The sequence below is a fragment of the Felis catus genome, chromosome C1 (assembly GCF_018350175.1).
Source record: "Felis catus isolate Fca126 chromosome C1, F.catus_Fca126_mat1.0, whole genome shotgun sequence".
NCBI classification, from domain to species: domain Eukaryota; kingdom Metazoa; phylum Chordata; class Mammalia; order Carnivora; family Felidae; genus Felis; species Felis catus.
The window spans coordinates 127,483,373-127,508,840 of NC_058375.1; the positions used below are offsets into that span (position 1 = coordinate 127,483,373).

Sequence of the window (25,468 nt, forward strand, 5' to 3'; positions counted from 1 at the left end):
ATACCTAGGCCTATTTCAGACCTACGGGAATGAGAATCAATGAAGGTAGGGCTCTGAAATCTGGATTTAAAAAAGAAATAAGCTTTCTAGGAGATTATGAAGCTCCTAAAAGTTTGAGAACTAATTATGCTAGAAAATAGACAAATGAGAATTAGAACTCATAGCCCCTTGTTGCTGATATACTTCTCTTACAGGGTCTTGAGAAGAATAAGCACAAATGATACTGAACTTTACTGAAAAGAGTTAAACCAAAGTCCCAATAATTCCATAACTTTTATTAGACTCTGACTCTATTTATTACTCTTATGGATTATGAGATAAAGCCCATGCTGTCAGCTCAGAGCTTGCTTGGGATTCTCTCCCTCTCTCTCCCTCTCTCTCTCTCTCTCTCTTTCTCTCTCCTCCGCCCCCCCCCCCCCATGAAATAAATAAACAAGCATTTTTTTAAACAGATACTTTACCTGTTTGGTGTACTCCTGTAGTCCTTTACCAACTGTTGTACTTAATTTCCTTTGCTTACATCTTCTAGTTAAGAAGAAAATTTTAGAAAAATAAAGTCTTTAAAGCTAAAAGCTACAGTTGTTAAAGCAATCATTACAACCTCAGACATCATTTATTTACCTGGCTAGCCTGGAAAAGATTAACTTTTAAAAGGACTTCTCCAAACTGTCAGATAACTCCCAAGTCTCTCCTGCTCAACCAACTCCCACAAACTCGAGACTCATAAATTCAACTGTATGTGGAACAGTTCTCTTCTGAATGTCCTACAGATATCTTAAGTATATCCAAAACCAAATTCATTACTAAGCCACCCATTCTTCCTCCTGGATACACTCTATAAGCTAATAACTATACCATTCACTGCATCATACTGGCTAGAAATCTAGGCATTGTCTCTGGATTCCTTCCTTCCTCACTCTGCATAGCCAATCACTCTTTCATTTTACTCCTTAGATTTCTCTCTAGTCCCTGTCTTCCTCTTCATCTCTACCACAGCTCTACCTCAGACCTTCATCATCTCTTGCTTAGGCCCCTTTGATTAAGCTTCTACCTGACTTCATCTCCCACCGTTCCTTTCTTCAGTGCTGCTGAACTGCTTTCACTACTCAGTGAGGTTTTGTGCTTAAGTGCCTTTGCAAGTGCTACTGCTTCTCCACTGATTTTTCTTTCCCCATTTCTTGTGTATGGCAAGCATGTTTTTCATGGTACTTCTCAATGTTCTCTTCTATATGAAGTCTTCCCTGTGAACTCTTGTAGAGTGGACCATTCCCTACTTTGTGCTCCCAATCGAACATCTAGTCTGCCTTCATTATAGTACCTCACTCACTAGGTTGCATGACTGCTTATACTTTTTTCTCCCTCAACAGAGCATTAGCTCCTTGAAGGAAGGGAACATGTCTTATTAATGTTTGAATCCCCATCTCCTAGCACAGAACAGGGTCCATCAGATATACTCAAAAATGCGTTCAGTGAAGACCTGGCTAGATTTCTGAATTCCAGAGATGGTTGAGGATAAGAGGAACTGAAATGTATTGACAACTATTATGTGTGAAGAGCTTAACACCCATTATGTATCTAATTTTTACCAATACTAGTTTGAAGAAAATATTATCTTAATAATATACGTGTTGAAACTTACACTCAAAGTAATTAAATCACTTGCTTGAAGTCTCAGTTCGTAAGTGATAGTGCTTGGAGTTGAATTCAGGCTTTTCTAGTTCCAAACTCCATGCCCCTCCAGCCATCTCATGTCACCTCTAGTCGTGCCTTAACATAAGCCATAGGTTTTAAAATGACTTCATGCTCTGTTTGCAAAATGTTAAAACATATTATCTCAAAGAATAGTGGTGGGGCACCTGGGTGGCTCGGTTGGTTAAGTGTCCAACTCTTGATTTCAGCTCAAGTCATGATCTCATGGTTTGTGAGATTGAGCCCTGCGGTAGGCTCCATGCTTTGAGCATGGAGCCTGCTTGGGGTTCTTGCTCCCCTTCTTTGCCCCTCCCCAGAGATGCATTCTCTCTCCCTCTCTCTCTCTGTGTCTGTCTCTCTCGAAATAAATAAATAAAAGTTAAAAAAAAAAAAAAAGAGAGTAGTGGTGGGGCACCTGGGTGGCTCAGCTGATTGAGTGTCCAACTTCAGCTCAGGTCATGATCTCATGGTTTGTGGGTTCAAGCCCCACATTGGGCTCACTGCTGTTCATGTGGAGCTGGCTTCGGATCCTCTGTCCCCTCCCCTCTCTGCCCCTCCCCTGCTCTCTCTCTCTAAAAAAAGAGTGGTGGTGATATTATGTGTAATAGGTAGTCTCCAAAGATGATCCCTAATGAGCCCTGCCCCCGATATTCATGCCCTTTTATAGTTCTCCTCCCATGTATCTAGGCTTATTCTGTGTAGGCAGTAGAATCAAACAGAAGTTGGGGCATAAGAATCCTTGCAATGTGCACTGAAATGCTTGTTTCAGGGAAAGGCAGCTGCCATGTAACAGATCTGACTCCCTGGAACCACCATGTTGTAAGAAGTCCATCTTGTCCACATAGAAAGAGACCTTTGACCAGCCCCCAACTTTGCCAGCCCACCTCAGGTACCAGACATGTGAATAAAGAGGCCCTCTTAGAGGTTCAGCCCCAGCCACCATCTGATTACACCTGCATGAGGAGCCAAATATTATTCTCTCTCACAGAATCATGACAAATAATAATACATTGTTCTCTGAAGCCACTCAGTCTTGTGGCGGTTTGTTAGGCAGCAATAGGAAACTAAAACATCATGGCTTTTTTTTTTTTTTAAGAAAATGAACCTAATATTTATAAGCACAGCTTATTAAGCTTCTTTTTGTTTCCTTTTATATAAGTACAGTCTGCAATATAAGTAGATTTCTAGCTCAGTCCTTAACAAGGTTTATGACCTTGAGCAAGTCTCTTTATAAAACTATCACTGAGCTTCTCTTGCCTCAGTTCTAAAATGAAGGGCTTTACTAGTTAATCACTAAAGTCCATTCTAGTTCCACAGTTGTATCGTTCTCTTCAAACTATCAGAGAAAAACTGAATCCTTGTCTGACAAGTTTTAACTTGCAGTAAAATTTTACAGGCACAAGAGTTTTCAGCAAAGCAACCAATGCCAGAGAAGTGCTGACTCAGCACAATGCTGTCTGTTAGCAGGAGAAAAACCCACTCAGGAGCAACTGTAAATCTGATCCTTTCAGCTCCTTCTCCCTGAAGCAAAATTCAAAGAGATGATTATCTGTAACAAAACACTTGAAAGAGGATTCTCAACTTCTTCTTAAAAATCTGTCACTGAAGTCTGTGGGTGACTTCAGATCTTTTGGCGGACTATTCAGCACTGCATGGTTGAATCAGTCTCCGGAAGATCCCTACACACAAATGCTAAGTTTAGGGCAAGTGGACTGAGTGATTCCTAGAGGAAATAAACTCTCGCCTGAGAACAACAGCTGAAGTAAAATCCCATAAGCCAGGAAAACAGTCACACAATCACAGTAACAGGTGGTCAGTTTCAAAACAAATTTCAAGGTCTGACTTGTGTGGCACCTGCTCTAGAACCACAGACAGCAGTGTAACTCTGTCTGGGTTTGAGTTAGGTCATCCCTGCCACACTAAAGGAAGATTAACTACCTTTATTAGCTGAGCTAAGGCATGGTAGGTTAGGTGACCGTCTCTGTAGTAACCCTTGGGTTCCCTGTCAGAAAGGACGAGGGAATGAGAGAATTTGGGAATCAGAAGGGAACGTGGCGATTGGCTAGTTTGATGCCCTTGATAGCTGAGCGAAGTGAAGCCCAGACAGGTACAGATTTGCTCAAGGTCACATGACCTATGGAAGCAGACCCCTCCACCCCCAATTTTATTAGGAAAAATTTCAAATACACAGCAAAGAATATTCGCAGGGAACACCATTACCTAGATTCTACTGTTACCATTTCATTAAACTTGTTTATCACATATCTATCTGTCTAACCATCCTTTGATCCTTCTACCTGATTTTTTGGATGCATTTCAAAGTGAACTGCAGACATCTATACTCTTTCCCTTAAAGCAGCATTATGTTTTATCATTATTTGTCTAATTGTTTGATACTTCAGTTTTCTTTATGTTATGAAACCAGCCAAAATTAGAAAAAAAAAATCACTGGACACGACGTAAGTTAGCGTTAGCTAGCTTGAAACACAACCCAACATCCTACCTCCAGGGCCCTTCAGGATTCTTCCTAAGAGCAAATTCTAGAGGAGGCAGAAATACTGATCAGTATACAACACTGCATATGCTGCTGCTCCTACCTAGAATCCTGCTTTTGCCTGTTCCCCCAGGAATGACCTCACATGTCTGCAAGTAATGGAGGCTACTGTTATAAATGTAGTCCTGTTTTAGGAGGAAACAGTTATTTAAAAAAATCTGAAATGCCACCTCATTCCCAATGCCTTTCCTGAACCCTGAGTTTTGAGCTTTCTCATTTGAACCCTCACACACCTCCCTTGCCACTTTTCCTGCTTCATTCAACCCTTTTACAATTTAGTATGTCTTTGTTTATCTATCACTGGTACTGGTACTGCTACTGCTATTACTATGGTTAATTCCTCTATGTGAGGGACCATACCTTAAGACATATTTCTGTATCTCCTGAAGCTCCTTACATAGAGTCAATGTTGAACATTAACTGACTTCAAACGTCAAATCAGGGGTGCCTAAGTGGCTTAGTCAGTTAATTACCTGACTCTTGATTTTGGCTCAGGTCATGATCTCAAGGTTTATGAGATCAAGCCCTGGTGGGGCTCTGCACTAATGGCACAGAGCCTGCTTGGGATTCTCTCTCTCCCTCTCTCTCTCTTCCCCTCCTGTGCTCATTTGCTCTCTCTCAAAATAAGTAAAAAAACTTTAAAAAATTAAAAAAAATTCAAACCAATGTTTGGGCAGTTTTGTGAAAATTAGATCTTAAGGACCTGAGGGATTTGTTTAAGTGCAGATTTTTGGACCTCCTACTCTCAGAAATGCTGACTCAGTAGGTTTGAGGTGGGGTCCAGGAAGCTGCATGCAGCTTTAGCAAGTACCCCTGGTGATTTCAATGCAGGTAGCACAGAGATTATTCTTGGAGAAATCTGCTCACAGGTACGAATTACCACTGGCTTTATCCATTTTTAAACCAACAGGCCCAATCTACCCGTTCCTTTGCTGGATCCGGGGATAAAGGTGTGGCTGTCACCGTGGGATGTGACAGTCACGGCATCATCCCTCACCACATCATGTGCTGTCAGTCACCACTTCTGCTGTTGCCACCAGCCCCCGAGTTTCCCTTTGTCACTTCCCCCTTGCCACCACCAACTGCCACTACCTCTCTTGCCCCTCACCCTCCAAGGCTGAGTCAGATCCACTGCGGAGCACTTGAGGAAACACATTTTGGAAGACAGGATGAGGGTGTTCACATTCTACATTCACAGCCTCATGTCAGGGAGAAAAGGAACACCTATTTCTGACCATGGCTTCTTCAGAAGTTCTGCAAACCTGGTTAGAAAGTTGGGCCCGTGGTTTGGAGTTCCTGCTGCCTTTGATTTTACAATGAGTGGAAACCGAAATTGAGTAACAGACCTCTTGCCCAAGCATTAAGGGCCACCACAAAGCATAAAGCAATCAATGGGACAGGAGCTCATAAGATGCAGTCACTCCCTCCTCCAAGCCCAGTGTGTCTGTGCAGGGAATGCCAATTGCACTTATCTCCAGTGTCTGGTATTAACAGTACTTTTTATATATGCTGAAATTTACTTTTTAGGTGCCCAAAGGATAGTAGTAAGAAAAACTATGGACCAGAGAGTTGTTTCATGAAGCATAAACTGAAATATGTTTTGAGTTGAATATACTTGAAATCATTTTCTTTAAGACATTCACAGCATTGTCTTTTTTAGTTCAACGTATTTCTTTATTGTGGTAGTTCCCAAACTTCAACAGGCATCAGATTCATCTGAAGGGCTGGATCTCACTCACAGACTTTCTGATTCTCTAGGTTTGGGAGGGGCCAAGAATTTGCATTTCTAACAACTTGCTAGATGATGCCAATTCTGCTGATCTGGAGATCATGCTTTGGGAAGCACTGCTCTAAGAGAAAGTAAAATGGTGCTACTTAGGCTGTTCGCTGATCTGCCTGCCTTGTCTTCTTATATCACAATGGCTCATAGCAGTGATTCTTAGCCCTAACTGCCCATTAGAATTATCTGTGAAGCCTTTTAAACATAAAGTCTGGGTAGCATGCTCAGACCCTACCTTAGACCCAAATAAATCTGTAGCTCTGGGATTGGGCCTGACAATTTTTGAAAAAGATCCCCGGATAATTCAAATGGGCATCCATGATTGAGAACCACAGGCATATAGCAAATTCTGACCTTGTTCTGTGTTAACATATGATTCTTATTTGACAAATATTTATTGACCACTCAATACATGTGGTAAAAAATGACAAAGTATCTAAGAAATGGTCCCTGACCTCAAGCAGAGATAGATCACATACCCAAACATTTAAACAAAAAGCTGGTGTGTGGTGAGTGCCAATTAGAAGAATAAACCATTACTGAAAACCGAAGGCTAGATGATCCAAGGTAAATCAATGCTGTACTAGAGCCTCACATTGTTTGCGATAAGTTATGTATGCCTTTGCCACACAGGAAACATATTCCTTTGGTGGGGGAAATTGCTCATTTATTGGTTCATTGAGGATGCTCCAACTGATTCACCATGGTAGGTGTGATTGAACCATGGAATTGATAGAACATTAAATCAATAGCTAGTCAGCTGGCAGCTATTCCTCTGCTAAGTATGCTATTAAGGTTCCATTTCACAAACCCTGTGCTCAACAGAAGTGAAGATTTTCAGTGGAGAAATAAAACAAGAATTATGTTTAGAAACCACTTCAATCTGGAATTTTAAGTAAACATTTCTTAAATGTATAGAAAAAATACTTGAATTTATTTGTGAATTAAAAGCTAAGGATCTTAAAAACTGTGCACTTATTTACATCCACTGGAATACAAAATAATTTAATGATTCAGTGATAGCTGGCCCATGAAGGGAGAGTTTATAGAAATGAGAAAATATCCTCTTCGGATATTACTTATGTATTAATGGCATTATTTAATTCATTGTGCTCTTTAATTCAGTTACTTTTTTTGAAATCTTCTTTTCATGTGGGGGACTTTTCCCAAGAATAAGAGATCCCAAGGACAACAAAAAGATAATTGTTTTCAAGAAAAGGAAATAAATACTTTTTAAACTGTTACATTTATTTCCATTAAAAAACACTGGAGGCAGCATTTTAGGCATTGTGGGAGATAACATGAATATGACAAAATAACTGGCTCTCAAGGAAACTTATAACCTAGTAGAAGGGAAAGATAAGTACCTATTTGAAGCAAAATATGATACATGCCTTCAGAGAAGAATAAATTTTAATGAGGCTTCAAAGAGCTGGAAGAAAAGGAGGTCAGGGTTCAAAGAGCCTAAGATAAGGCGTAGAACTGGGCTGCTGGTGCAATGCATTACTGCACGGCCAATTTTCAAAGGCCAGCTGTTCCCAGTCAAACGAAGACAGAAGATGAGGGTGGATGCAATCAATGGGAAAATCAGGCCACCCTCCCTTATTTTCCTGGCAATGTAGTTTCAAGATCAATAGTTTTACAATCTCATTTCAGGAAGCAGATGAAAATGAATCTGATGCATTTTCTTTAGTTCACTTCTTACTAACAAAATCCAATTTAAAGGATTTTATATGTTGGCTATATGGCCACTAATATTTAATAAAAATGTCTAACCTCATTAGTATAATCAAAGAAATGAAAATTAGAATAGCAATACAATGGCTGTTTTTGGCTGATCAAATTGACAATGATTTTATTTATTTTTTATTATTTTTTAACGTTTGTTTATTTATTTTGAAAGGGAGAGAGAGTGCTTGTGTGCAGGAGGGGCAGAGAGAGAGGGAGAGAGAATCCCAAAGGGCTCTGCACTGATAGCAGGGAGCCTGATGTGGGGATCAAACTCACAAACCACGAGATCATGACCTGAGTTGAAATCAAGAGTCAGATGCTTAACCAATTGAGCCACCAGGTGCCCCTCAAATTGACATAGATTTTAGATGACTACCAAATGTTGGGGCCTCCTCCTCCTGCCTGTAGAGTGCTCTTGGTTCTGCCTTGTTTGCCACAGCTGGAGGACAACCCATATTCTACAGTTATCAATTCTAGGAATATATTCTAAGGAAATAGTATATATATGTGCAAATACTCATGTATGAAAATATTCCTCAGTGCTTTGTTGATTATTGGGAAAAATCAGTAAAGCAATAGGCCCAACAATAGGTTAGTAAATATAAAATGTATTAGGCTAGGAAAGGAACAGTAGTGGTACACTCACCTGGAAACCTAGAAACCGTGGTCTATAAAAAAAATCTTCCTGACTGTTTTAGATAAGTCAGTCCCTTCTACCCAAGATCAATCCCCTTCTCTTCATTATCCCCTCTTCAGATATTCTGTATTCCTCCAACTAAGACCAGGTGCTTTATGTGCCCTGAATTGGTCCTCTACATTTTTTCTGCCTCCTTGCCATTGCTCATGCCTTTCTCTGTGTCTGAATGCCTTTTTTAATCTCTGAGGTCTCACATCTTCAAGACCCAGTTTTGTAAGCCCCCTACGTGATGCGATAATGTTATTCCCCTACATCAGCTAGACAGAAGGGTTTATTCTCTTCTTGTACCATCAGTGCAATTTGGTTATCTTCTATGGCCCTTTTCACCCTCTGTACTATATTAGAATGATCTGAATATATATACTTTATTTTCTCTATTAGATTTTGAACTAACTGAAGATAAGGGCCAATCTTGCTCAGATTTATATCCCCTCATAGTTACGAAGCATGTTGGGTATGGTTGTTGAATGAGGGAATGAGTGAGTAAATGCTACAAAAATGCACTTGAAGCCAAATTCTAATGTTCTCCATAGACATAGGATGAACTTGACTAGTGCTGAAGATGCTCTTTGGTGCCTCCATTTTGTATGGTACGGGGCCTGAAACCTTCCATCTGAGCCATGGTGATGAGAACAGTGAAGACCAGGACTGAGGAGGAGTGGTCTGAGGGGGGAGGCCAGGATGATGAACCAAAACTACAATTGTCCCCCATCCTTACCTCCTCCCCTACCCAATTATGGGAAGAGCAATAGGTTAGAATTTTAACAAGGAAGGAAAACTGATGAAGACTTTTGCAAAGGAAAGTAAGCACTTCTGATCAGTTATCAGTTCTTTGACCATCCCAATAACATATGTGTTTTAATCAGTAGGTCTTAAAAACAGAACATTTGTCAACAAAATGAAGAGAAGAGATTAGCAGATAATTGAGGGGCAAAATACAAATGAAATGTTTTCAATGGGGAAGAACGGACTTTGAAAGAGTTTTAATGATGCACATTGATTTATACATTCCCAGATTCAATAGGCAGCATAAATGCCCTTCATGTTGATGGTGCAAATGCCTTGATGCTATCAGTGAGGAAGTTAATAAGCTGAGCAGCTGAACTATTCAAAATAGTGAAGTTTAAGTCTTGCTAAGGCATTTTCTATCCCCACCTGGTATAACCTACATGTCCTATTATACTTAGCAATACACCTGCTGGCTTTTGTGGGCCTTCAGGAAATGCCTTTACTTCCTGAAGAATGCAACAAACTACAACACAAACACCACCATGGCCAGCTGACACTAGACTGTAAACTGTAGTTACCTCTCTAAAAGGGTTAGGTGCTTGGGTTATTAGTATTTGTAGATTGTGCAATGGCCAAGTTCACAAAGGAAATTCTTACATTAAAAAAAAAATATATATATATATGCTAATCCACATAGTATGGATTCTATATATGTCTTATGAATCCATGTATATGTGTATGTATGCATTTATAATTTTGGTGAGGGGCGTTACTTGTTTTCTCATAAAGCTCCCTAGCGTGACAAAATTAAACCTCACTGGAATGGATTATTTTTATCAGTAAACAAAAACAAAAACTGCTTTTCACCAGACAAAGCTTCGGTCCCTCTGTCAAGCAACAGTGATTTACCGAGCTAACATGTGAGCAAATGGGAAATACTATATTTCCAGACTTGGGTAATGAATAACCTCTGAGGGCTTGAACTTTTCTCCGTTCCCACAGACTGCATCCACAGAGCGGTGCTCTTGCCCTGAAAGGAAGGATTTACTCCGGTTTGGAAGGAAGTGGAATAAATAGAACTGGAAGTGGCAAGGTCACCTTTAATATCATATGAACTGCCTCTTAACAAGCTTCACAATTGCTTTGTTTCTTCCTCCCTGGGTTCTATAAACAGGCAAAGTCAAAGCAAACTCCTAGAGCACACAGTGCGTGGAGGAAGCTCCCAGAGTGGTGAGGAAGGGGAGGCTGCAGGCTCCATGGGGCCCATCCCGCACGCCAGGGTTACAATTGTGTTATGGTGTGGTGGCCAGAAGGGAAAACTGCTTGTTTTTAAAGGAAGGAGTTATATTGTCCTAAATTCCTGTGTATAAAATATAGGACAAACAAGTTAGAGTGGGCATATTGGAGTATGTGGAATATATGGCATATTTGCCTGTCACTGGTCTTTTCCCTATTAACTTTAATTATCACATGGTGAGTGCATAAATACAAAAATGTTATTTTAAAAACGCTCTTCTCTAGGACCCTGTTCAGTTGGTATTCCAAACACCATGCAAGCTCTTTACTGGCATTCTGCTTCATACAATTTTCTTCTTTTCCAAGGTCCTTCAGCCACATGCAGTTGGGCTTCCCTCTATCTCTCTGTAGTTTTTCATTTCTTTTTAATGTCTCCTTACCGAGGAGAGGAAAGAATATCTAGTATGGAAAAGGCACTAACCATGTTGGGATGCCAGAGGGTTGGGCAACAGACAGGACTGGAATTTTGGTGTCCTGACTCTTAGTAATTCTTAGGTAGTCCAATGTATAAGTCATCTTGGAAGACAATGTGAATGAGTAGTACTGTCATTATCAAAGCAAAACAATAATTCAGATTGGGCTTTGAGTCTAAGGTAACTTGGCATGGTTTAAATACAGATTGTCAACGAAAGCATGAACCAAACAAAACTGAGTTGGTACTTTGTAAATTGTTGCTTACTCCCTGTATGGACTCCCCACATTTGGCGAAGGTGTGTAGGAAAATCTCCCTTATATTTCGAAAGTGCAGTAAAGCTATGGAGTGGTGTAACTTCAAAAAAGTGTGATTAAAAGAATATAAGAAAGATACAATAAGAGTCTCTAAGGGGTAGAAAGAGGGCAGTCTCTGTCTAATCTGAATTTTGGCCATTTCTTTACACTTTCAAGATAATATGAGTTCTTGGCATTACAGATAACGGGTCAGAGCTGAGCTGTTGTGGAAACTGCTAGATGGAGCTAGAGCTGTTATGTGGCCAAATATTTTGATCTGTGGATAACATGCAATATTGAGAGATTCTGATCTCTGTTAAGTGTCCTAAATTGTCTACAGAGCAAACATTGAGGCATCAGCCTAGACATTCTAACAAATGTGCTCTACTAAAATGCTATGCTCGAATGGACTTGACCAGGCTAATCAACCTCTAAAGTGCCTCCTGCATTATAATAGCTATAAGACAATCGCCGCTCCCAGCGCCACCCCCGCAACCCCCCCACCCCCACCGCGTGCTTGTAAGAGGGGTGGGGTGGGGAAAGGGCGAGCTCTTCCTTTGTCCTCTGACCACCTAGAACAGCATGGCTAATTGCTTTGTCTATCATTAAGAATCTTCAGTATATAGTGAGGTTGGATGTGTGCACATGCATACATGCATGCTCACACTTACCTCATATCTTCACGTTTTTCACCTTTTCTAAAATATAACAGCAATGAATCCAGACGGAAACTTGCCACACCTTTCAATCCAACAACTCTTTTCCCTGAGGACAGTAGGGCATCATCCAAATGTAGCAGCTGGGGAGTTGTGCTGTTATTTCTTTTCAGATGACAAAATAGCAACACGCTTTAATGATGATGAAACCCAGTTCTATTTTTTCTTTTCCCTTGTAGTTCTTTTCGTAGCAGGAATCTGACACCGTTTACTCTTTGGGCAGTAAGTCCCCCAAGTCTGAACTATGTGATTGCATGAGCCCTGCACCTTATTCATTAAGACTGCCCCCTTTGAAACGGAATTGATGAGTTTTCAGTGACCATTCGTAGCATTTGAGATCCATAGGCATCAGGGCTTGATGCATGGCCCTCATCTCCGTGAGCTTCTGTGCAATGATTCTCATCTGTCTTGGTTAGAAAGTGAATTAATCTTGACCTTGGCCTCTGGGGTGTGGTTCTCTGTCCTCTCACACATCTTCAACTCACTTTTTTATCAGAGGCACTTCTTGTTTCAGGCCCAGGCTCCCCCAATTTCAATTTCAGCCTTTTGTCTTTAAACTACATTGCTTTGATTTTAACCAAAATCTCTATTTCTGGTATTGTATATTATATTTCTAGAAAGTTCTCATTCTTTATAACTTAATTATGTGGATCATTAAAGCTTTGAAGGATACTAAAGGGCAGAAAGAGATTGACAAAATACAAGTTATTATTAGGAATTACAAATCACTTAGCATTTCAACATCACTTGTCGGATGTGGGCATTTTGTTGAAAGAGACCTTGTTTTGAACAATGACAGTGCAGAAGACCTTTGGAAGAAACAGACTTCCAACCAGATTTCTATTGTTACAGCATGCATAGGAAATTATCAATTATATTTTGTTTCAATAAGATAATAGATTTAGAAATACTACCAGCAGAAAACTTGATGTATTAGTGCTGTACCACCCCAGTCCAACGACTCAACTGTACTTATTTCCATCCATACTTTCTGTGGATGTAAATGATATTTGTATTTCATAATGGAAGTAAAATTGCTAGATATTCTTGTTTATGCCTTCAGTGGGCTGAAGAGTTGAAACATGGTGAAGCTCTGTTGGTTAGGAAGGTAATGAAAACTTAAGGTAGTTTTTGGATTCTTCTTTTTTTAATTTAATAGATTTTATTTACTTTTTTATTATTTTTTATTTTTATTGAAGTATAGTTGATACAGGATTATTCTTATTAGCAAGCATTAGTTAAAAGTTAAATATAGGAAGACATCACACAAGTATTAAAAGTATTTAAACCATACCATCTGCATAAGGTTAATAATGAAACAATGTATGGCTACATTTATATTTTTACCAAATTTCATGGAGTTTTCATATTCAATTTTTGTGCCTCAGGCAGTGGCACATTGAAAGTAATGCTTGTCTGAAATGAGGAGCAGAACGATAATATTTCAGGTACACAGACAGTAGACATGGTTGGAAAATCACAGTTAAATTGTTAGTTATTCATGTCAAGTTTAAAGTCTCAGGTTCTGCTGATAAGCCATGCAGAGAAAATGAAAGGGACAGAATGGTCTCTAATAAGAACATTTACTACCATTGTGTCCCCAGCCCATTCCCACTCAGTGTGCTCTAACTTAATTGGCTCCTTTCATCCAGGCCACTTCAGGGAGGGTGCTAAGTAGTAAGTGCACCCACCAGTATCTGGCCTTCACTCTGGCCATCAGTTCCATTTCATACCGCTACAGATGGAAATGCGACATATTTATTTATTTATTTATTTATTTATTTATTTATTTATTTATTTAAAATGTTTATTGTTTTGAGGGAGAGACAGAGCGTGAGTGGGGGAGGAGCAGAGAGACAGGGAGACACGGAATCCGAAGCAAGCTCCAGGCTCTAAACTGTTAGCACAGAGCCGGATGTGGGGCTCAAACTTGTGAACCGCGAGATCACGATCTGAGCGGAAGTCGGACAGTTAACCGACTAAGCCGCCCAGGTGCCCGTATTTATTTATTTTTTAAAATATTTTTTAATGTTTATTATTGAGAGACAGAGAGAGCATGAGCGGGGGAGGGACAGGGAGAGAGGGAGACACAAAATCTGAAGTAGTCCAGGCTCTGAGCTGTCAGCACTGAGCTGATGCAGGGCTGGACCTCATGAACCTCGAGATCATGACCTGAGCCGAATTCGAATGGTTAACCAATGGAGCCACCCAGGAGCCCCTAGATATGCTCTATTTTGAAAACAATGGGATCATGGAGATTATTAATATTGAGTTGGAAGTCAATGGTTGTGTTCTCCAAGGAGAATGACCAAATTCTGTGACAACACATCCATAGAGAGGAATGAATGGAGTTAGATATAATGGCACATAGAAAAATACTCTCACCACATACCATTGGTTTTGTACTATTCAGGTAAACAGGAGGGGGAGTAACAAGACACATTTTGGTGGTGGGAAAAGCATACAAATAGGGAGAAATAGAGAAAGGAAAGAATTTTGGAGAGACTGGTATGAAAGAAGGGAAGAGGGAATGCAACCAAACCCCACGGAGTAAGTGGAATTGCTATTAGAAAAGATTTTCTTTTGAATAAAAAAAACCTCAGGTACCTTCTAAGTATAAAAGTAATAAGAAAAGACAAACAAAAGAAAACATGGAAAGGTATAGTTATCCGAAAGTGGAAGGAAGAAGTAGAAAAAGGCAAACTGTACCAAGACTATACCAGGTAACTTTTAATGTAGTAGAAGTTTTCTTAATTTTACTTTTTATGACTTATCCCTTAGAGAAAGGTCCCTGCTTTATTGAGTCAGTGACAAAGGAGCTAATTAATAGATAGCTGCCTCACAGGAGACTTGAATCAAATGGCATTTTCCCTTTTAGAACTTAACTGATCTAATCAACTTATTTAAAAATTGCGCCAAAGTGCAAAATTTCCCCTAAGTCTCAAATTCTGTTAAACTACTTCGAGGAACTGAGAGTTATATTTTTATGTAATCTGTACATCAGAGTAATTTGTGAAGCCCTGGGAGGGAAATGTGAGTTGTGATGGTATGTCAGCTTGAAACACATGAAGAGGAACCTGAGGTCACACTCAAAACCTATCGGGAATTAAAGGAAGTGATTCCACTTGAAAGACCCTAATGCATGTGAAGACTGGAGAAAATAGGTCCCTCCCCAGAGTGCAGAGAAAGGGAGAATTAAGACAGAGAGGTGAGCAAGAGGGAAAACAGTTAAATGTATTGTCCCTGAGTGAGTGAATGACTATCCTGTTTTGCTGTAAGTTCTGAATTTGGATGTCATTGATCTCCCATTCAAACTTCCTTTAAATTCATTACACCACTGAAGCCACGGCTTGATTCCTTCATCAAGTTCACAGTGTAGGTTAATATGTGTTTTTATTGGACTGGGATTTCTGCTGCTACCAAGGTAGAAAGGAGCAAGCTGAGGGAAGATGAGCCTGACTTGGCTGAGTCCAACCCCTGCACTTGCCACAACCCTGCACTTGCCACACAGACCTTCCCAGGGAATCCTTCACCAGGCAGCAAAGGAAACCAGAAAAGCACAAAAGAGCTTGTCTGAAGAGCATAGGCTGGGTTTGGAACTAACTGGCCTTCCTCTGCTTCCTTAAATTCTGTATATTACTCTCTGATCACTTCTCATGGCTTAATAAAAGACAGGTTTCCAAATGGCTTATTAAGAATGTGGCCATAGTGTGCCTGGGTGACTCGGTTGAGCATCCAACTCCTGATTTCAGCTCAGGTCATGATCTCATGGTTTGTGAGATCAAGCCTCATGTCAGGCTCTGTGCTGACAGTGCAGAGCCTGCTTGGGATCCTCTCTCTCTCTCTTCCCTTTCCTCTGCTTGCACTTCTTCTCTCTCTCTCTAAACAAACAAACAAACAAACAAACATTAAAAAAAAAAAAAAGGAATCTGGCTAAGGGGTACCTGGGTGGCTCAGTCGGTTGAGTGTCCAATTCTTGGTTTCAGCTCAGGTCATGATCTCATGGTTGCTGGGTTCAAGCCCCACTTGGGATTACCTGTCTTTGCCCTCTCCCCTAGCCCTCTCTCTCTCTTTCTCAAAAATAAATAAATATATTTTTTAAAGGATGTGACCAGGGGCACCTGGGTGGCTCAGTTGGTTGAGTGTCTGACTTCAGCTCAGGTCATGATCTCTGGTTTGTGAGTTTGAGCCCTGTGTCAGGCTCTTTGCTGATGGCTCGGCTCGGAGCCTGGAGCCTGCTTCGGATTCTGTGTCTCCCTGTCTCTCTGCCCCTCCTCTGCTCTCTCTCTCTCTCTCTCTCTCTCTCTCTCTCTCTCAAAAATAAACAAACATTTAAAAAAGAAAAGAAAAGAAAAGAAAAAAGAAAAGAAAAGAAAAGAAAAGAACGTGACTAAGAGCGAGACTGCCTGTGTTCACTTACAGGTGCACCTTGAATTAGATGTATGAATTTGGGCAAGTTACTTAACCTCTCTGAGCCTCAGTTTTCACATCTGCAGAATGGAGATAATCGTAACATCTACCTCCTAGATGGATTTTGTTGATTGATTCCTAGATTGATTTGTTGGGATTAATGTGTTAATATGTGTAACATGCTTGGAACACTGAAAGAAATATTAGCCATTAATGTTATTATAAATCTGTCTTTTCCACTGGAATATCAGGTTCTAGCAGTCAGGGAAATTTTGAAGTTTACTTATTATTTTTGAGAGAGACAGACAGACAGACAAACAGATAGACAGACTCAGGCTCTCTAACAGCGTGGAGCCTGACAAGGGGCTAGATCTCATGAACCCTGAGGTCATGACCTGAGCTGAAATCAGGAGTCAGATGTTTAACCAACTGAGCCACTCAAGCACTCCCATTCAGGGAAAATTTGTATGTCTAACCCTTAGCATAATAGAATATTCAGTATGTATTGAATGTTACAAGGTAGTATAAGTAGGTTTGGTTTTAGGGAGATGATCCACATTCACTCTTCATTTACTTAGTCACTCAACAAATGTTTCTTGAACCTCCTAGTAAGTGCCAGGGATTCTGCTAAATATTGGGTGAACCAAAGGAAGAAGATCTCTGCCTTTGGAATTTAGTGGTAGAAATTATAAAGGAATAAACATAAAAATAAATTTATAATTATAATTTGTCTTAAGCGCTTTGAAGGGAAAGACTAGAGACCTATGAAAGAGAAGAACCTTTGTTGTCCTCAAGTCTGTGATCAGCAATACCATGGGGAAAAGATACTAGAAGATGGAAGAGAATTTGTATATGTGCTCCCCATATTATGTTAAGAAATATGGGTAATCAAGGTAGAAACATCTCAATAACTGATTTTTTGCTGGTTTTTCTTATGCTTTGACTTAATCAACATATAATGCTCTCTGATGTCCATGGCTGGTTAGCTCATTTGATTAGCTAATGAGGTCAAGGTCAGAGGCCAGCATGGGTCAGTGAGCTTTTCTCCTTTCTGCGGCCAGATTGCACTCTTAACCTCAGTCATCTTTCAAAAGTGTGCATTTGGTCACAGGAAGGCTGTGTCAAGAGAATGTGGATGAGGAGCCCCCAAATTACCCTCATTGATAGTTGCTCTCCACTGGCATTTTCTAATACTTATGATAGTATGCTATAATTTATTATTCTCTGTCACTAGTTAGGGTCTAGTTCTATTTTTTTTTTTGACAGAGTTAGCCAATAATTTCTACAGCCAATAATTTCCCCCCCACCCAGGAAAGAAAACTGCCTTTCAAAATATTCAAACCACTTGTAAACATTATGTCTACTGGATGGAAGCTATAGACTAGAGCAGTGCTTCTCCAATAGTAATGTGCATAAAAACACCTGAGTGCATAAAATGTAGATTCTGGCTCAGTAGGTCTGAGTGGGATTCACGATTCTGCACTTCTTCCTTACTCCCAGGTCATGCTGTTGCCGCTGATCCATGGAACATACTCTAAAGAACATGGGACTAAGCATACAGCAATGAATCAAAGCTAAGTCTAGATTTTAGAAATACAGCAAATACAAAGCATGGTGAGTTTGACCACTGGTGCAACTTGCTGAAACTGTTTACTGTGTAAGGCACTTCACTGTTTATAGACAAGCTCTCTCCAAATGTTTTCTTTTAACTTTTTTTAAAGTGTTCTATTTTTCTCGGGAGGGTAAGTCTAAGAGTTCAATATACTTTAATTTTAGACAATGTATTTATTATATACAGTATACATGAAGCTCAAAGGGCTGGAGCTAGAGCTAATTCCATGTTATGCAACATAAAATGCCTTTGAAACACACAAAGCCTTTTGTTTTATGGTGGAGATTTTAGTTTCATCTTCAACTTACTTCACTGTATGTGACAAGTATAGTAAAAATCTTTTGTGTCTTCTGTATTTATTTTTGGTAATAAAAGGAGACAGCTCCTTTTTCCCACTGCCCAGAAGAGGCCTATTCCCCTGCTGACATGTCTGTGTAGCTCCTATTGATACTAAGATGATCGTGAGCATGAAGTTGCCAAAGAAACTGCTTCTCTGAGGAAATTTCCATGAGTGTGAAATCATGAGAATCAAAACTGATGGGAAAGTCCCTTTGAACTTGTGAAAATTGCCAGCATTCTTATAGGAAAAGAGTCTAGCAATGCCATGATTATCTCCTTTACTATTTTAGTGAGATGCATTTCTATTGTCTTTGGAGAAAATGGTCAAGTTCTGCTCAGTACAAAATGCTTTATTTATTTTGCCTCAAATTCTTTAGGTGGATATATATTTGTGAAATTTGGATTTTCGTACTTTAGATTATTTGGTCTAAGTATTGGTCTATCTCAGCATTTTCCAGGCAAAGACACCTAAATGCAGAGGATCTAAATGATCTTTAAGGTGTCACATCCAAGCTAGAGGCAGAACTCAAGTCTCCTGGTCCTTGCTATTGCACCTCTATGCTGTGGGTGCCTCCAGACAGTCAGAAGTGCAGAAATTTCAAAACACATTGATTTGAGGAAAAGTTTAAGAGTTACACATATCTTGGTTCTCAATTTATTTAAGCAGTCAGTCTATCAATGAATATTCAATTAGCCTCTATGATGTGCCCAGCACTGTTTTACATAATGTAAAATAATTTAATATTTATTTATTGGTTCAGATTTTCTGGCAGTAAACTACTTTGGGGTGAGTTAGGCACTTTGGGTTGCTGAGTTAACTCCTGGAGCCCACTTGAGAGCTATTTATTGTAACCAACTTCTGCAAATTTGAAACCTCCATCACTTTTTACTCCTTTGTCTCATATCCCCCCCCGTAAATCAGTGGCTGAGGTTCTTTCCCAAGTGTGTCTTACATCACTTTTTCCTTTCTTCATCTGCTTGTCTTGAAGGCCCTGTTACACAACTGCCACCTCTAGCCTGTGGTTGAAGCTTGGGGCCCCTTCTTCCAGAGATCCCCCATGCTCCTGACGTCCCTATTCTCTTTTCCTTCATAATATATGTATCCTGTATTTGCGTCCCTGAATTTGCCAGTTAACTGAAGCTGGTTTACTACCATCACCTCAATTTCCTTTCTACAGTCTTTGGTGTAGACCCTTCCAAACTTTCTCCTAGTCAATGTCCTTGATTGCAGCATTTTCTTTCTCCTGTTTGTCCTGCTCATACAGCTACGAAATCCATGTTTCTAAAGTGTAGTCATCAAGATAGTATGCATGACCTATCTTGCCTGTAACCATCCCTGAAACACTGCAGGCAATTAATAAGTGTCTTCTTCTTTTTCTGCCTGTCTTATATATACAAAAGCTGGAAGAAGTCCCTAATGATTCTTTGTTTCCACATATGTAAAGTGGGGACAATAATAGTACCAATATTTTCATATAGTTGTTGTGAAAGTTTAGCTATTACTATTATTGAGAAAAATTCCAAGCTATGAATAATTTTATCTTATTCTCATCTGTCATTTGGTATCATTTGATGTATGCTAGCTTCACTCTATTAAAAACCAAGTAATAAATACCTTGAGGAAAAGACAGTGCTTTGCATTTTGGAAGTCTCTAAGCTCTCCACTCTGCTGCCTAGCACAGAGCTGTGAGCCCAGTGGGTGTCAGCAGTAGTGCTCAGCTGGTTCACACCCATGCAGGGTACCCATGCAGGGTGCATGCTCATTGCTAGGCGGTCTGTTCTGATGGCTCAGTGCTTGTGCCACATCAGTTGACAAATATTTGCACATCATCCCCTGCTTGATTGATTTGAGGTAATTGGAGTTTGACATTAGCCAACTGAAAAAGTTAAAATAGATTCAAGGCATACAGGCTTTTGCTCTCTCCCTTCCACCCCCGTAATATGAGTTCTGTAATAAACATAAGTTATTACTGTATATTTGGATCCCCCTCATGGCCTCCTGTTATGGGGAGAGAGAGCCGGAATAATGTGAGAAACACAAAGAGTGGCAGGAGGCTGCACGTGCAAGTTACACCCGCATTCAGACCTGGGCATAACCAGTGTGCTGACTTGTGGGACAAGTGCCTGTGCCTCTGCCCCTGGCCTGCTGATGGCGCTGTGGGTGGAGCCCATACTTGGGAACCCTGCTGAAGAACAGGCATTTCACACTGATAACAATATAAAAAAAAGCCAGGTAGCTTACTGTTACCTTAACGCACTTCTCCCTGAGCAAGTAAGAATTTTTATCAAAGAGCTGATGTAGCTAGCGCTCTTTGTCCAGGTTATACTGTAGCAGGAAAAACACTCATATCTTGGTTTGTTTTTCCTTTGGAGAGAGACCCCTTCCAGCTTTCACATGCAATTGCTCTTAAGTGTGACTTAACATTTCTCTTCCCAATTCACCACCGAATTTCCCCGAATCCGAACGCACTGCTGAACAGTGAGTCAGGGTATAAAGGGTGGTGAATTGAATGTAACTCTCTTCAGACTGGAGGAAGGGGGAGCGCTGGGAAATCCCAAGGACTCTGCGCTGACTTCAGTCTCTGAAGTTTGGGGAGTTCGGCAGACACCATAGAAAAGCTCCCTTCATCGCTTAAATTGTTTGAGTTCCATGGCAACAGCAGCCTTAGAAACTTGAGAGAGAGAGGGATGGGGGAGCGGGGGATGATTGAGAAAGAGATAAGAAAAGATGACCGAATAGGCCTGGGATTTTATATTCGGCGCTTAACTTGAGAGAGAAGGAAGCGATTGGGGAGGAATGCCCAAGACCGCCGCCTGAGTGATCTCATACCAGCCAAAAGGCAAACGACGGCCTGGCCGGCAGCTGAAAGGAACAAAGGCGGTAGGTGGGTGGATGAGGCAGGGGGATGAAGGGGGGGGGGGGGGCACAACTCGCCCACGCTTGCGAAGGGCTTCAGCTAGCGTGTGACAGGCCCGGAGTTCTGGCACCGAGAGGGGAGCAACCCAGCCCACAAAGGCTCTGGCCCAGAGAATGGCCTGGCGCGTAATTCAATGCAGGACCCGTGACCACACTGGAGTTGTAGCCTTTTGTGTGAGCCACAACAATGGAGGGGAAGAAATCAGGCCACAGGCTCGCGGCGCAGACGGGCTGGTGCGGATGTGTCTCGGCTCTGGCGGCAACGTGTGCTGCCTTTCAGGCCGTTGCCCGGCAACCGGACGCCGCCCGCCCATGCCTGCGGAGCCCATTGAAAGGCACTGCAGCCTGGTGAAAGGGAGAGCCGCGCGGTTCACAGGCCAGGCTGGGAGAGGAGGAAACAAAGGACAGGGAGCTGGGGCAGGGATCGCATGGGACCGGGGGAAGGCCTCCCTCCGTACAAGGGGGAGCACTGGAAGTCTCTTCTTCTGAAGGCCTGAATTGGTGCTCTGCTTTGGCCTAGCGTGTGGACTGCTTGAACAAATATAGCTCTTCCTCCATCTTCAAGTTCACAGCTTTCCTGGCCCAGATGTATTAAATTGTTTGGCTATTGTGTAAAACACATAGACAACAAAAACAAACCCTGTTCAAGTGGCCAGCAGAAAGTCATTTGTTAGGCAGGAATATTTTCCAAAGTAGAACCATGCACCTGGTGGGTGAATTGATGTTCACCATATGAAAGTGCTTGCTAAATGCAATTTGGTATCCCGGATTGCATCGTGAAACATTAGTGGAAAAACTAGTAATATAAAGTGTGTAGTTAATAGTAATATTACAATGCTAATTTCTTGGCTTAGACAAGTAGTCTGCAAACTTTTTCTGTAAAAGACCAGAAAGTAAAGACTTCAAGCTTTGTGGCTCTATGGTCTTTGCTGCAGCTACTTAACTGTGCTGTAATACTGGCCAAGCCTCGACAGACAATATGTAAAGGAATGGGCTGTGTTCCAATAAAATTTTATTTATGGACACTGAATGTTTAATTTCATATTCTTTACACATGTCATGAAATATTCTTCTTTAGATTTTTTCAACTATTTAAAAATGTAAAAACTCAGGAGCCTGGGTGGTTCAGTCAGTTGAGCATCACACTTTGGCTCAAATCATGATCTCCCAGTTAGTGAGTTCCAACCCCACAACCGGCTTGCTGCTGTCAGTGCAGAGCCCACTTCAGATCTTCTCTGTCCCTCTCTCTGTGCCCCTCCCCTGCTTGCGCTGTCTCAAAAATAAATAAAAAAAATTTTTAAAAATCACACGAAAACTCTTATTTGCTTGCAGGCCCTACAAAAACAGGCAACAGGCAGGATTTGGCCAGTAAGCTGCTGCCATTTGTCATCCTCTGGTTTAGACAAATGGAACAAGGCTATGTAGGATGTTAACATTAGGAGAAATTGATGAAGGGTGTATGAGAGCTCTCTGTGCTTTCTTTGCAACTTATCTGTAAATCTAAGATTATTCCAAAATAAAATGTCTATTAAAAATATTTAAATGGAAAGTTTTTTGGATAGAATATTTGGAAAGGGGTTTGTGGTGAGGAGAGGGGTAAATTAGAGTTTGTAGTGTGTATGTGTGTGTGTGTGTGTGTGTGTGTGTGTGCACGTGTGTGTGCATGCACATGCGTGCGCTAGAGACATAAAGGAATGATTTTCCTTAGTATTTATTGACATATGTTACTGAGACCTCCCAAAAATGTAACTCCTTGTTACATCACTATATGGGTAATCAAGCCATTAACATCAAACAGCCTGAAAACAAAATAACATTCCAATAATACAGAACTCTTTGACCCTGAGGGTTGGATGAAGAATATTTTCAGCTCCCACTGAACCAGGATGATGGACACCAGAACAAGGAATAAAATCCATTTTGCTCTAATAGGAAACTAGAAAATTCTCAGCAAGCTCATTTTTAACCACACACCCACATATGTGCACACATACTCCTTTTTTTTTTTTTTTTCCCAATCTGGTTAACATCTATACCAAATAAAGCACATACAAGACTTTTCCTTACAAACCAGGATCTGTATCCCTTTCCTGATATTATTAGTTGTACAAATACAGACTCTTCTCCATATTTGCTTGAAAATGGTATGATATTATGAGACCCTCTTTTTGCCTTCTTTCAGATTGAATTCTGTAACATCCTATCTCAGGCTGAACCCTACTGATTAAGAATGGTGAGGAAGTACAGGAGGGCATTTAACAGAAAGCACACCTTCTTTCTGACTGCAATTCTAGAAGGGTGTGGGATGTAGTATAAAGACGATATAAAAGTCCACAAGTAGTAGACTATTGTAACGCCAGGCATGGTGGGCTTGGTAATGAGAGTTGATACTGGGAGTGAGGGAGGGACTTGCATAATGTTTCTTGGTAAAATGTGAAGCACCTGGAAATTTGGTGTCAGGGATTTTCTATCGCTCCTGTCCTCTGGTCTCACACTCTCAATTGCTCCACACTAAGACTATTTGATGTTTGTTTTTTCAACCAGAGATATTTCAGGACAACTTTTTTCAAACGTGAACTTTCCCTATGCTATGGATTGGTCCTGGATTGGGGTGGGAGGTATAAAGATGAATTAGAGATGGCTTCTAGCCTTGAGTGTCAAGGGGTTCTGGGTGCAGATAAGGCCGAGTTTTCCAGTATTGTTGGTGGAGACCAGCATCAGAATCCCTAGGGAGGGTTTTACTTACAAATGCAATCTCCTGAGCCTGTTCCACACTCTGACTTTAATTCTCTGTACAAAGCAATGGGAATCTATATTTTTAGCAAATTCTTCAAGTGACTGTTTGACATCCCTAAACATTTGACATCCACTGAAAATGTGAATAGATGTGAAAATTCCTTAAGTATGCTGCTGCTGCTGCTATGAACTGGCTATTACAGAAGCATAGAAAAGGGGTGAGGGTGAAGTCAAAAGGGAAGTTCCCTAAAAATGACATCTGAGCCTAATCTTAAAGAGAAGACAAGAGCAGGGATGAGGGTGACAGATAGCATGATAAAGGGAATGAATGCAGGAAGTGAAATCCTGAAGTGGGAGAAAACCACACCTTCTTATGTAGCTGGACTATAAGCAGCAAAGAGGAATGAATGTCTAATGGTGGACTTTTGATAGACAGTGGAAAATTCATTTTGAGCAAGGGATCCTCCTTTATGTCACTCTGCCTAATTATAAGTTCAAGTCCACTCCCCAAATATGAGTATATAGTTTTTGGTAAAGGCTTGGATTTTTTCCTCATAGTATATTCTCTGTAATACAGGTACCTAGAGTGCTCATGTGCTCAGTGTCAAAGGGTGATAGCAGATAAGGGCGTATTAGGTCATTTATGCTACTCTGCTTCCAGACTTGAACATTCCTGGAAATAGAGCTATCTTCCTTTTGATTAGAGTTGGGCTGTCAGCTCTGTGACGTGTAACTGAGGGAGGATGTGTGTTATCCTTTGGTGCTGTTAAAAGAAGTCAGGCAATGCTTCTCTTTGGGGGGGATGATTATGAGGGAGTTATGGGAAAAGAATGTGGTCTCCCCTGGCTCCCCAACCTTCATTTCTAGTTTGGTCTGTCATTGCATCCTCATCAGTATTTCTATCCTCTTCCATTGTTTCTTTTCCTGGACTTTAGCAGGTGGCCTTGGCATTGCAAGACTTTGATTCCTCTGAAAATGAGATGATTGGGTAGTCAGCCTTATCTTCTTTCCCACGGTTTTATGTTTCCTTCCAGGTTGATCTGGTTTCTTTGACTGTCCTATTTTAAGAATGAGGCATTTTGCTTGGTCAAGTGCGTGAATTAATGTAGCCAGGGCAGCTAATCTAGACAGAAAAATACACAACACACAAACCTCTCAACAGCTGCAGAGACCATTATCTATGCTGTTTTTCTTCACCAGCTAGAGAACCTCAATTCATCAAAATAGTTGAAGGCACTTGAAAAGTTAGCACTGACCATTTGGCTCCTGGAAGAGAGAAACATTTGTTTTGTGCTAAAAGTAACCCTTTGTGTCTTGTGGTAAGAGGCCATAGATTTAGGTGAAAGCGAACGGTGCCCAGTTATACTAAGTTAGAGAAGAGGGTATTGAGGTGGAGGGGGTGGTGGAACTTAAGGAGCAAAAGAAAATACATTTCTATCTCATCCTTATACAGCCACATCTGCACCCAGTTGCACAGAGCACTTGTGAAAAAACAAACAAAACTCTAGTTCAGAGAATCTGAACCTAGGTACTATTGACATTTTGGGCAAGACA

The 25,468-nt window shown here is 40.8% G+C and overlaps 1 protein-coding gene across 1 annotated transcript in view; it reads left to right on the forward strand.

Moving 5' to 3' along the window:
• THSD7B (thrombospondin type 1 domain containing 7B) overlaps positions 1-25,468 on the forward strand; it is a 1,583,202-nt gene that overhangs the window by 21,023 nt on the left and 1,536,711 nt on the right. Inside the window, exon 3 of the mRNA XM_045033714.1 lies at positions 17,811-17,924. The gene's annotated coding sequence lies outside the window, so the exon portion shown is untranslated. The remainder of the gene's footprint in view (positions 1-17,810; positions 17,925-25,468) is intronic.